General features: G+C 44.6%; 1 pseudogene; it reads right to left on the bottom strand.

Annotated features, from left to right (window-relative positions):
• Positions 1–2,223: 2,223 nt before the first annotated feature.
• The window catches only part of LOC142906028 (exosome complex exonuclease RRP44-like), a 31,519-nt pseudogene continuing 20,721 nt past the window's right edge, over positions 2,224–13,021 (bottom strand).

Genomic DNA, 13,021 nt, shown 5'->3' on the forward strand with positions numbered 1-13,021 from the left:
CAAATGAGGTTGAGGCATATGAAGTAGATGCCATCCAAGAAGTGGCAAAAGAGGTAGAGGAGATTGAGGGAGAGGCCAAGCAGGAGGTGGTTATGGAGGTAGAGCCGAATGAGTTAGAGGTGAATGACGTAGAGGTGATTGAGGTAGAAGTGGAGGTAGGGGCTATTGAGGTGGAGGAGAGTGAGGCGATTTTGGTAGAGGCGAATGATGTAGAGGCAATAGAGGTAGACGCAAAAGAAGTAGGAGCTATTGAGTTAGAGGCAAATGAGGTAGAGCTGAAGGAGGTCGACACGATTGAAGACGATACAAAGCAGGAAGTGCTGAATGAGGAAGGAAGATATGAGCAACCTTGGAGGGCAGAGAGTGTTCAGGAAGAGAAGAAAGAGATTAAGCACATCCCATCTTCTAAGGGAGAGAGAAAGAACAGTTTCTGGCGTTGGGCAATTTGGAGCTTCATGTGCTGCACACGGCAGCTGGAGAAAGATGAGGAAGAGGAGAAGGAACGAGGAGGAGACAGAGGGAAGGAGCACCAAGACCAGGAGCTGGGAAACAAGAAGAAAGAAAAGTGGTGGAGACTCCGCAGAGGGAGAAACTAGCGTGTTCTCCCGGACATAGACATTGAGACGTGGTTGTATGGACATGTATATTTATATATGTATATATATTTCAGTTGAAATAAAAATGTACTTATGTTTCTTGAACTCGACTTCTGGTATAAAATATGTATTACCTAAGCTATCAACAGAAGGTTTGTACAGGATTAACTGCACTTGTGGCAAATGTTATGTTGGGCAAACAGGACGAATGATCAGCACGAGACTAAAAGAACATCAGAGAAATATTAAATACACACGTTTCAACAAGAACACTCAATCCACTGCTGGATGAAGCCCTCTCCATGCTGCGATTCCTCACATCCCTGTGATGTGGCAATCCATTCAACTCCTGTAAGCAACCTATTTTTATTTGACGAGGTAAGGCCCACTGAGATATATAGCTCTTTTCCAGAAGCAGCCTGGCCACATATGATTGCTCAACGAGGTGGCTTATGTGAAAATTCATAGCAGTCATGTCAACGTGACCATGGGGAGAACATGCAAACTCCAAATACGGGAGACCCTTGAATATCACGAGTTCATAGTTCGTGGTTTAGACCTATCACCGGCAAGCTCTATGTATATCAATTTACCTATCATGGGGATTAGATTTGGTCTTTATTGGGTATACTGTACAAGGAAGTACTATATCATTGTGTGATATCGTGGTGGGGAGCGGGCGAGGGGATTATTTGTTTACTAGCCTTTTGCCCGTCCAAGCATGGGTGTATTGCAGTAAATCTGAAACTTGCAAGCGCAAAGCAGACCGCGAAGTGATATTCATTGCATCCATTTGTGTGCAATTTGTAAGGCCGCGGTGACAGACCTATTTCATTTAAAGGTTATAATCCCTTGTTCATCATGACGTCCTTTTTACTTAGATGTCTCAATAGCGTTATGGAGATCGCGTTACGTGAGGGTTCTGCCTTTGTAGTGAGTTTATAAGTTGACGCTTAGGAGGGGAGAGGAGGCACCTCGCCCCTCCCATGTGGAGTGATGTCACCCGCTAATTATTATCAATGGAGGGGGGTGTCCATTTGGAGGACGTCACCTGCTCATGATTAATAATGAGGGGGGGGGGGTCCATGTAGAGGACGTAACCTGTTTATGATTCTATTCTATGGGTCCTTTGGTAAAGCCACGTAGATAAAAAATAATACAAATATCACGACGTTTCGATCGCAACACAAGCAATCGTCTTCAGGTCAGGTGAGAGAGAAAGTTGCTGAGACAAGGTCTTATATAGGCCTGAGATAGGTGCATCAAGGTAGGTGGGTGGAGCTAGAGATGGTCCAACCACAGAGGCTGGGACAGTGGCCTTTGTATTGTGAGTTTAGCAAACTCATCCGCCATCTCAGTTGAGTACTCTCTATTAACTTATTAAATATTTAAACGTATATACAATAGAACCCCTCTTAATGACCACCCCATGTTAACGAGTAATTCCTTAACGACAGGCCTCCATAGAGCCCAATGTGTACTGTAGAGTAGTGGTGTATAATAGTGGAGTGCCTCTGTAGAGCCCAATGTGTTCCCTTACCGATCATTCCCATTGTTAACGAAGGTCTGCTGGTTTATTCTCCTTGACACGAGATCAGCACGGTATTATGGTTCATGTGTGGCAGTTTCACCGCCTGTACGCGATCACGGCAGTCAACGCGGCCCACCGGGCCCCACGTTTGTGGTGAGGCACCACGGGGGCCAGGGGGCCTCCCCGATGGCCAGGGCCTCCGCACGGTCGAAGTGGGCAGAGTCCAGCCTTCAACTGGTGGTTTGAAGAGAACACGGACAAACATTCGAGCTCGCGCTTTGCTTTGGAAACAATTTGCTTTAATTGCTCCTCTGAGTGGCTCAACAAGCCTGGAAGCCGGCGGATTCAATCACCTCCGAGATCTAAACGTGGCAAATCGAATGTTAATCAGGAGCAAGTTGGCCCAGGGATTGAGAATCGATTTTGCATGTGAAACGGCGGTACATAACTCTCTATTCGAGAGCGAGCGAATACCATGCGGTGGCGCGTTACAAGTGGATATTATTATCATCCAACAATGACCAGCATGGTGAAGTATGGTCAAGCTAAACCTGACGTTCAACAACACAACGTGGCGAGACGTTCATCCAGCAGTGGTACACGTAACGACTTACAGTAACCAAGACAACAGAGCATGCATGGAAAATAAATCGGTTTAATTTTGTATATAAATGCGTAGAACTAATTACGTGTTTATGCTTGTATATATACGATTCAGCTAAAAAAGTTGAAAGACATTTACAAAGTGTCGAAGACGTCAACTCGCTTAATTTTTTACCACTGTTGAGAATTATTGCCCAAGTATATACGTGAGCAAAGTTACGACCATTTACAAAACAATTTGCAAACGTGTCAATGTTTTTGTCATAAATTATCTTTGCACGTCTAAAGGAAAATAGTAGCTCTAACGAAATTGAACTGCGCATTTGAAAACAAATCTTTCAATTTTCTGACAACCCGACATTTTTCTTAACAAAAACACTCCTTGTGTGTTCACACAGAGGCCGATGGGGGTCTGCTGCGTAAAACACCTCGTGTCTCCTTTAAACCCACCACGGTTTAAACAGCAACAGCTCGGGGAATTTCATATTCACTTTGCTCTATGCAGCTGATCCCTACCCCTTCATAACGTAAACGGCTCCTCACAAGAATAAGTAAACCTAACATGCCTTGCAGGAAATCCTCTCGCGATGTAAACATTCAATTGGCTATCCATCACGTGACCCGTGCAGGTATCACCATGTACAATTACGCTTTGTGACTGTGAGAGTGGAGACACAGCCTACGAAGCTGTTGCTTGTATTCCCCACAGAGTGTTTCCCTCTGAGTGGCCGCCCTAAAGGCCCATTCCTGCAGGCCAAGTCTGGCAGAATTGCAGGTTTTGAACTTTAGATAAGTGGTGGCTGATATGTTGATCGCGATTCAGAGGTGGATGATCGCAAAAAATGGTGGTTGTGGATCTCAGGACAAATAAGAACAAACACCTCTAATATAAAGTAATAATCCTCATAGTCGATGGCAAATAAGAATCCCTGACTAAGAATTAATGGATTAAAAACATAACTTTTCTACCAATAGATCGCACTAGCACTTGGCATGTCTGTCGTGTTGTATTACTCGGTTAAATCCATCCGGGTAACTGTTGTTCATAGCTTTCTGGTGGATCACGGAACATCTTGAGATATACCAGAATGGATCACAGTGTTTTGTGGTTAGTCAATAAACACCATCGAGTCAGTAACCAATATTTTTGTGAAATCACCTTCGTCACAAGGGGGTCAGTGTTTTGGCTGGTTAAGTGGGCATAAGATGTCCTAAACTATTCATACATAGTGACGCTTATACACCTCACCTGGCTGTTTGTACTGGTTGGAAAGGTAAAAATTGTAAATTTAAGAAAATTGCGATACTGTTTCAAACGCTGCGATGGGAAAACGAACCAGTAACTTCTGGATTGCAAGTTCAGAGTGCAAACCGCCCGTTACTTCAGGGTAGCGTTTCTCATAACCGCCACTGATTTTTTTATTGTTCACCTCTGCTTGCGAGCACAATGTACACTTAACTAACTCTGCAGATGTAAAACCCAGAGTGTGTGCCCACTCATGCACCTCTTACCTCTTGCTGACACCGCATGTATGATGCACGAGTACTGTCTGGGTTTTTGGGGCCGGGGAGAAGGGGAGCCCCATGGGGTGGACTCCGGAGGGTTGTAGCCTGGAATCTGTGACAGCGGACACACAAGATGGCACAAGCGTACAACAAAGATGAAGATCACCCAAATAAGCCTTAACAGACTGTGCTGCTGTTAGGCGGCATGGCCCACGAGGAGGTGGGTGGCCAGCACCACGCGCATGCAGCCACCTCTGTCTCCCCAGTGCTCATGTCTACACACTGCACCAGGTACTCATTTAAGACAGAGTTTACCTAGGATAGGCACAACACCGGTTGAGATAAGGCAGACTGTCTGCCTCAGCAGCTGTCCCCCTCTCTTTTTTTCTTCCTGATGACAAAAGCTTGTGTTGTGATCGAAACGTCGTAGTTTTTTGTTATTTTTGGTTATTTCATTTGAACCTATTTACGTGACGTTACCGAAAGACCCAAAGAATGTCTTCCTGCAGTTACAAAAGCTTTAAGTCAAGATTTATTATTACATTTGTTTACTGTGCAAAAACTCAAGACTTCTTCATGAGGGTCCTGCGAAGTTTTTGCCGTCACTGTGTAGTCCCAATTGAGTAATTTGCAGGTGATTTTTCAGTATTGGGATGTTTTGCCCAATGCCAGACTCGTTGTATTGGGTATTTTTTTTTTACTATGGGAGGAAACTCGAGAACACGGAGGAGACCCAGAAGAGGGGGAGAACATACAATCTTCACACACTCACACATTCACGCTAACTCACTCGCTCACACACTCACTCAAACACTTCATTGCACTTACACACTCTGACGAACAGGGGGAGAGAAGATGACAACTCCACGCCGAAACGCGCCCGAGTCGAGAATCAAACCCAGCTTTCTTGCTGCAAGGCGCAAGGGTTACATACCAATGTGCCACCATGCCACCCATGGCGATTCGTAAACTACATCAGTACCAGTTTCCATGGACTGGGGGCAGCTGCCCCTGTGCAGCCAGAGCCTTGCAAGCGGGCTTTACCCTGCCAAGTGGGTTTGTGATGTTATTAGGCAGCTTCCCCAATGGAATAATTTGCAAGTAAATTTCTCAAATTTGGGTAATTACACCACACAACACTTGGCCGACTCTCTTTTTCTAATCATGTACGTGTTCGCTCTAACTGTGTCTACTGCGAAGTAGACCGCGGTATTAACCAGAGCGGCCACCGACTTAATTTCAGTGTTAAATATTACAGACGGTACATTATACACTAAATACAACTTTTAAAAATGACAATACTGCACGTATATACATCACTGCATTCAGAGTCTTCGAGATTGGATTGGTAAGTACGGTACAGTAAATAGGTTACATTTTAAAGTAGGATATTTATTTCTGTGTATGTGTATGTTTATTCACACCAATTTCATATAGTAAACTAATTTAAAAGACAACAAAACATTCACAACATTTAAAAAAATGCTATGCAAGAATGTGCAAAAAAATTAGCTTTTTAAAATTATTATGTAGTGAATATCCGGCGTTGTTAAAAAAATTTGGCGTCCCCTTCCCCCCCGTAGCCGCCGAATAATCGATGATCTACTATAGATACTCTATAGTTAGGGCATTTCTGAATCGTCCGGGCTTCCTTGTGCGCCGCAGGCTGAGACGCGTTGTCGTCGGAGAGAGAAGCGATCGTGAGCGACTCTATTCCATCCGGGGTGGACAACCTCCGGAGCTTCTCGGAGCAGGTCGCGAGCGGTATGGCCTTCCTCGCTCACAAGAACGTGAGTCGCGAGAGAAGTGAATCAGCAGTGAGCCTCTCTCCTCGGTTAAAAGAGTGGTGGAACATAATGATGAAAATACATGATGATTTTAACCTGTCTCTGTGTCTCTCGGTATGTATCTCCGTGCCTGTCTTTCTCTATCCCTACAGGGCCATGACCATCTTTAACAACCTCCGGAAATTCACCTCTGTGTTTCAATTTGACCATGTGTGACTGCGCGTGTTTAACTGTCTTGATTTAAAGCCCTCGTCGAGGAGGCTGCTCTCCGATCTTACATTTACATGCTAATTTCTCACATTAACATCACTAGCCCCGCCCACTTCTTTATGACCCTTGGGCTACACCTATTTCAAACCTTTTAAAACAGTCTGCCTCAGCAGCAGATCATGCTTTCCCACCTGATGAGGGACACTTGTGTTGCGCCCGAAACGTCGTGATTTGTTTTATTTTATACCTATGTTACTTTTCCGAAAGAACCAAAGAGTATGTTTAACTGTATCTCTGTGACTGTGCGTGTTTAACTGTCTTTGTATGTGACTGTGTCTGTGGTGCACGTCTTTGTTGCCCTTAATATGTCTGTCTGGGTGGCGAGTGGTCGCTCAGTGGTTAGTTCACTGCACTACGAACCCAACGGCCAGAGTTCGATTCCCGCTCACGGCCAACACCAGTGACAATTATCTGAACCGGTCTTGGGCCTCCCCATATGGACTCAGTCTCAAATGAGTACCTGGTGCGGTGTGTAAACATCTACACTGGGGAGACAAAGGCGGCCGGGCGTGGTGCTGGGCACCCACCCCGTCGTGTACCGTGGCCGACCTTCACAGAAGTTGCCCCAAGTTTGTTGAAGGCCACACAGGGAATTTTTTTCTTTTTTTTAGTGCATCCACCGCGACCTGGCTGCGAGGAATTTGCTGGTAACGCATGGACACATCGCCAAGATTTGCGACTTTGGGCTGGCACGGAACGTCCAGACTGACCCCAACTACGTGGTGAAGGGCAAAGTGAGTCCTTCACCTTACTTAGCATCATCAGCATCATTATCAGTATCGCCAATGTCATCACCATCATCGGAATGGAAGGCCCATCACTTTAATTGTACTCAATGTTTTTATTTTATTTTGCACAGCCCCTAAGAAAAAAAGAGTGGGGGGTGCTGCCACACACGGTGGTGCAATGGCTCTCCCACCCTGGACTTGCAATCCAGAGGTCGGCAATTGGATTCAATCTCCCTGCTCTGCCGACAGTTCAAAATATGGGGCAATTTCACAAATCCCCTTCCTCCTCCCCCCCCCATGTGGTACACGGGGTAACTGGCCCAGAATAACAACCTGTGGTGGTGACCACCAGGCTAACTACACTAATTACAACATGACTAGCTACGACAGAACGGGACCACAGCTCGGGTCCCAGTCCATGTGTTGGAGACTCGGTAGAACGTAGACGTAGACAAAGGTTCTTCAGGATGAACAACAACGCCGGTCCCTCTGGGGGACCCGGCTTATATTCTCTGTGGCGTGACTGGCTCCGCCCTTGGCCACGACCACCTTCTAGAATCATCGAGCAGCAGGATCTGGACCCCGACCACGTGACCACCCCTAGCCCCCACTTGGGGCCCCTTTGTAGACTTAACCGGTCACTTGTCCTCTCGGGTCAACCAGAGTGCCATGGCCTTTAGTAACCCCTTTCCTACGGCCGGCACTCCCACACCCTATCCTGTCGGGCTGGCACTGCACGCCAAGCGTGATGCCATCCAGCGGGATCAATCAGCGCTGACCAAGCCCCTCTAGGGCCGGTACTACACCCACACCAGAGTGGTATCCGCGATGTCAATACACCGCACGCCGTGCCTCTCTAGGGCCGGCACTACACAGTGACATCCCGTGATGTCACTACACATTTAACCCTTCAGGGTAGTGGAGGGCTAGATGACGCTAATTTGGCCAGATGAATGTGGCCTGACACAAAAAACGTATGACGAATCGCGATGCATCGGCCTGAACTGAATTTACTGAACGTATTGTTGTTGTACTTGTGGCCATGCGGTCATGTCCATTAGGTGCCTCTGCCTGTAAAGTGGATGTCTTCAGAAAGCATGTTCCATGGGCTCTAAAAGGTGCAGAGCGACGTGTGGTCATACGGTATAATACTGTGAGAAATCTTATATTTTGCTGAGACAAACTTTCATTTGCCACAAACATTCGGGGCCCCGAGTACAGAAGATCCTCACAGCAGACAACGATTGTAGTCTTATCTTACACTATGATTTTTAATTGCGTAAAGTTCAGATTTAAAGCTTTCGTGACTGCAGGGATTCATCTTCTTGGTTCTTTCGGTAAAGTAACGTAGAATGGAAAAAAAATAAAAAAAATAAAACGTAGTAAAAAATAAAATTTTCACGACGTTTCGGCCACAACACAAGTAGCCTTCTTCAGGTGAAGGAACAGAACTGTCGGGACGACAGCACTTCAATGACTGCTGCTAAGATTCGCAGTGTCGTTTTAACTAGGTGGGAGAGGTAAAGCGCCTTGACAAAGGAGTTTACATATCAAACAGGATAATTTAGCATTTAAATAGCTGCGTTAAAGTGTTGGATCAGCAGGGTGTTAAAGTCAGAAATTAGCATGTAACTGGGAGATTAGCATGATGTTAATGTGAGGGATTAGCATGTGACTGGTCACGGAAATAGCTATGTTAAAGTCAAAGTTTCCATCTCAACAGAGGCATTTAGTATATGGACGCTAAAGGACTGCAACTACCCAACTATCATACAATAAACCGATGTGAAAAAAACTAAGTAGAAACTTCATCAATATAATAAATGTACTCAATATATTCTTCAATAAATTGAGCTATAAACATAAAGTAACTGGGTATACACTACACTATCTAATGAATACAATATAGTAAACTAATAAAAAAACTAAAATACAAACTACATAAATGTTATCAATAAACTCTATATACTCTCCATCAGCTGAGCTACTAACAATAAGTCGTTATACATTACAATGCCATATGGCGAAAAAATGGGTGGCGGTTTTTTCCTTCTTTCCAACGTTAGCACCACGGAGAGCGACGAGCCTCGTTCAGACGGACGAGTCCATCCATGCTCGGAACGGAGGAGGGGGGAGAAACAGCCACGATGTGCTGCTCTGTCCTGTGTTGCGTTACAACCATGCCATAAACTAGACTACTATACATTGTAATGTTATACCTTCCAATCTAAACTACATTGTATAATATCGTATACACAGCCCAATGTAAGCTCTAACATTATGCATTATATTGATATGTCTCCAAATCAACTTTTTCCTACATTACACAACTATACACCGTAATATACACTACCATAGACAAACCCACCCTTGAATTATACAATGCGTTACTTTAGACTACCCTATACTTTAGACTGTAAAATATTAGACTTGTAATATTACACTATGTATTATTCTACCAACCCTACTGTATACCACACAGCTGTATATTCACTATAAAATTACAATACTATATATTGCCTTATGAATTATGTTAAACATTACAATGTTATACTATTTATTATTATATAACATGCTATAAACTAGGGGTGTCCAAACTACGGCCCGCGGGCCAACTGCGGCCCGCCATCCATTTTTAATTGGCCCGTATCAAAGTTTAAAAATATAATGGACTATGGCCCACTGTATTTCTTAATTTAAACACTAGATGGCGCTATTGTCTTGAACAAGGCAGCGTCTCCACAAAGCAAGCAATCGAAGAAAAACATTTGCTCAGGGTCACCAGAAATGCCGGAACCGAAGAGACGCAAGATTGCAAGCGAGTGCAGAAAATTTCAGACTCGGTGGAAAAATGAATTTTTTTTCATAGAAACAAAGGGGAAGTGTGTTTGTTTGATTTGTAATGAGAGTGTTGCCGTGATGAAAGAGTACAATGTACGACGGCATTATGAAACGAAACATCAGACCTTCACGTCCTACACTGGCGCCGAGCGGAGAGAGAAGGTAAAGCAAATGGCAAGCTAGCCTGCTAACGCAGCAGCAGGGTTTTTTTTCCGTGCTAACAAAGCTCAAGAAAATGCAACAATAGCCAGCAATGAAGTAGCTCAACTCATTGCCCTACACGGGAAACCTTTCTCAGACGGTGACTTCATCAAACAGTGCCTCACTAAAGTCGTGGGAACGTGCCTGGAGAAAATGCAGGATTTTAACGATGTTAGTATGTCCAGAAATAAGGTTGTGCGGCGAATTGAAGACTTGTCGGCTAACTTAAAACAGCAAGTGTCAGATAAAGCTTGTGCTTTCGATTTTTACTCGATTGCATGTGATGAGAGCACAGATGCCACGGACAATGCACGGCTGTTAATTTTTTTTGCGGGGAGTTGATGAGAATGTTTGCATTACGGAGGAACTGCTTGATCTTCGGAGTCTAAAGGGGACAACAACTGGGAAGGACATGTTTTGAAGCTGTGTCAGATTCAATTAACCAGGCTGGACTTACATGGGATAAGCTGTGTGGAATTACAACGGATGGGGCTCCAGCAATGACAGGCGAGCGCAAAGGAATGGCTTCTATGGTGAGTGCCAAGGTGCAGGAGAGTGGAGGTGAGACTGTTAAAATGCACTGTATCATCTACCAAGAAGCCCTCTGTGCCAAGATAATCCAGCTTGGCGATGTGATGAACACAGTTGTGAAAAATGTCAAAAAAAATTATGGCCCGAGGGCTTTACCACAGAGAATTGCAAGCGTTCCTCTCTGATGTCGATGCTGAATACGGGGACCTACTCTACCATTCTCAAGTGCGCTGGCTCAGTCGCGGCTCCGTGCTGCAGCGGTTTTATTCCCTGAGATCAAATATCGACAAGTTTTTTAAAGAAAAGGGCAGACCTCTCCATGAGATCAGTGACCCTTTATGGTTGGCAGGCCTGGCTTTTTTAGTTGATCTCACTGATCATCTCAACACCCCGAACAAGAGACTACAAGGCAAAGAGCAGCTGGTACCACAGCTGTATGTGCACATGAAAGCATTCCGTGCGAAACTCCGTCTCTTCGAGTCACAACTGCGCAACTTCAATGTAGCGCACTTCCCCACGCTGACCGAAATCAATGCGCATTTCCAAATGCCAAGCTCTCTGCAAAAATGGGAGAATATGTGTCTGTGATCACATCTCTCATGACAGAATTCAGTCAGCGCTTCCAAGATTTTTCTGTCATTGAGAAGGAAATCACACTGTTTGCGGCTCCGTTTTCAATGGATGCAAAAGAAGTGGAGGAGAGTCTGCAATTAGAACTGATCGAAATTCAGTGTGATGATTCTCTGAAGAATCAGCATCAGCTTCTCTCCCTACCTGACTTCTACCGGAGTTTGGAAAAGGCCAAGTTTCCTCTGACGAGACGCCATGCAAAACGAATGATGAGTCTTTTCGGCTCAACATACATATGTGAGCAGACATTCTCTCTGTTAACGCTGAACAAAAGCAGGCTGAGAACCAGAACGACCGACAGCCATCTCCGTGACGTCCTTCGCATCTCAACCACCAAACTTACTCCTGACCTGCCAGCTATCCTTCAGACCAAAGTGCAGCATCACTGCTCCCACTGAGCGTAACATTATTCCCATTACAGGTGAGTTAAAAATATACACACCGTTTTCATTTGTTATTAAGCCCAATTACTTCATAAATTCAGTCAATTAAAGTTGATGACAATTTTTTTAACAAAGGTTAGTTGATGTGTTAACAAGCCCAATAATTTATTTGTGTAATAAGCTTGAAATATCCACATCCCCTATTTGTCTTGTCTCTCCCTTCATATGGACAATGAAGGGGGATCAGCACCCTAAGAACCAATCTGAGGCTGTCACTGAGAGAATTACCTGCCAACCTTTTTGTAAAAAATAAAATCTACTAATGAAGAGCTATGATGGAGGCTTTTTTTCTTCAAACATGTTCAATAATCAAACGTAATTTACCTGCATTTGATTGATTTTGACAATATTAGTGCATGAGAAGTGAGGCAGTATACCTCACGTCTAGTGAGTGGCCCAATCCTTCGTATATTTTTCTGTATGTGGCCCTCGGGAAAAAAAGTTTGGACACCCCTGCTATAAACCATACCATTGACCGTCGTGTGAAAGGTATTAAGAGGCAGTGGCAGCGAATGGACTGCGATCTGAAAGTCACCGTAAAATACAATCAATTAAGTACCAAAATGGTTTATAACGTCTTTCCAATGGTTACTAAGCCAGAATCCATCTTCTCAGTTGAAATTGTTTCTGTGTTTGTATATGTGGATGGCCTCATGAACGAATCTCTCATGGTAGCCGGATGGCTTGCAGAGAACGTCCGTCTTGGAGAAGTCAATGTCATGTGAGCCCACTGAATTATAACAGTGATCTGCCATGGCTGAGGTGCTCGTCCTACCGTGTTTCAAGTCTGCTTTATGTTCACGGATGCGGTCCCAGATATGTCGTTTGGTTTCTCCAATGTAACTACTACCACAGAGGCAACTTAGTTTGTAGACGCCCGGGTACTGTATGTCTGGAACCACATCTTTTACAGACGGAACCAGATCACGGATTTTATGTACTGTGTTGAATCGGACCTGGATCTTGTGTTTATTCAGGATTTTGGAGATCTTTTTTGTGACCCCCGCAATGTAGGGTAAGGTGATGGTTTTGAATGGCTCCTCAAGAGGATCCTTCTTCATGGCTGGAGTGATGGCTTTGCGGATTGTGTAGTCGGAGTAACCATTAGCCTTGAGAGCTTGGTGTACGTGCTTAAGTTCACTGGCAATGTGTTCCCGGTCGGAAATGCATTGGGCTCTATGGTATAGAGTCTTGATGAGGGAGTTCTTCTGGCATGGATGGTGGTGGGAATCCGGTTTTAAGTAAGCATTCGTATGCATAGCTTTCCTGTCGACAGAGTGGCTCATTGAACCATCAGGTCTCCTTTTAATTAGGACATCCAAAAAGGGTAGCTTGCCATCTTTTTCGACCTCCA

The sequence above is a fragment of the Petromyzon marinus genome, chromosome 61, assembly GCF_048934315.1.
Source record: "Petromyzon marinus isolate PM22_M1 ecotype Great Lakes invasive population chromosome 61, UKy_Petmar_22M1.pri1.0, whole genome shotgun sequence".
Lineage (NCBI taxonomy): Eukaryota > Metazoa > Chordata > Hyperoartia > Petromyzontiformes > Petromyzontidae > Petromyzon > Petromyzon marinus.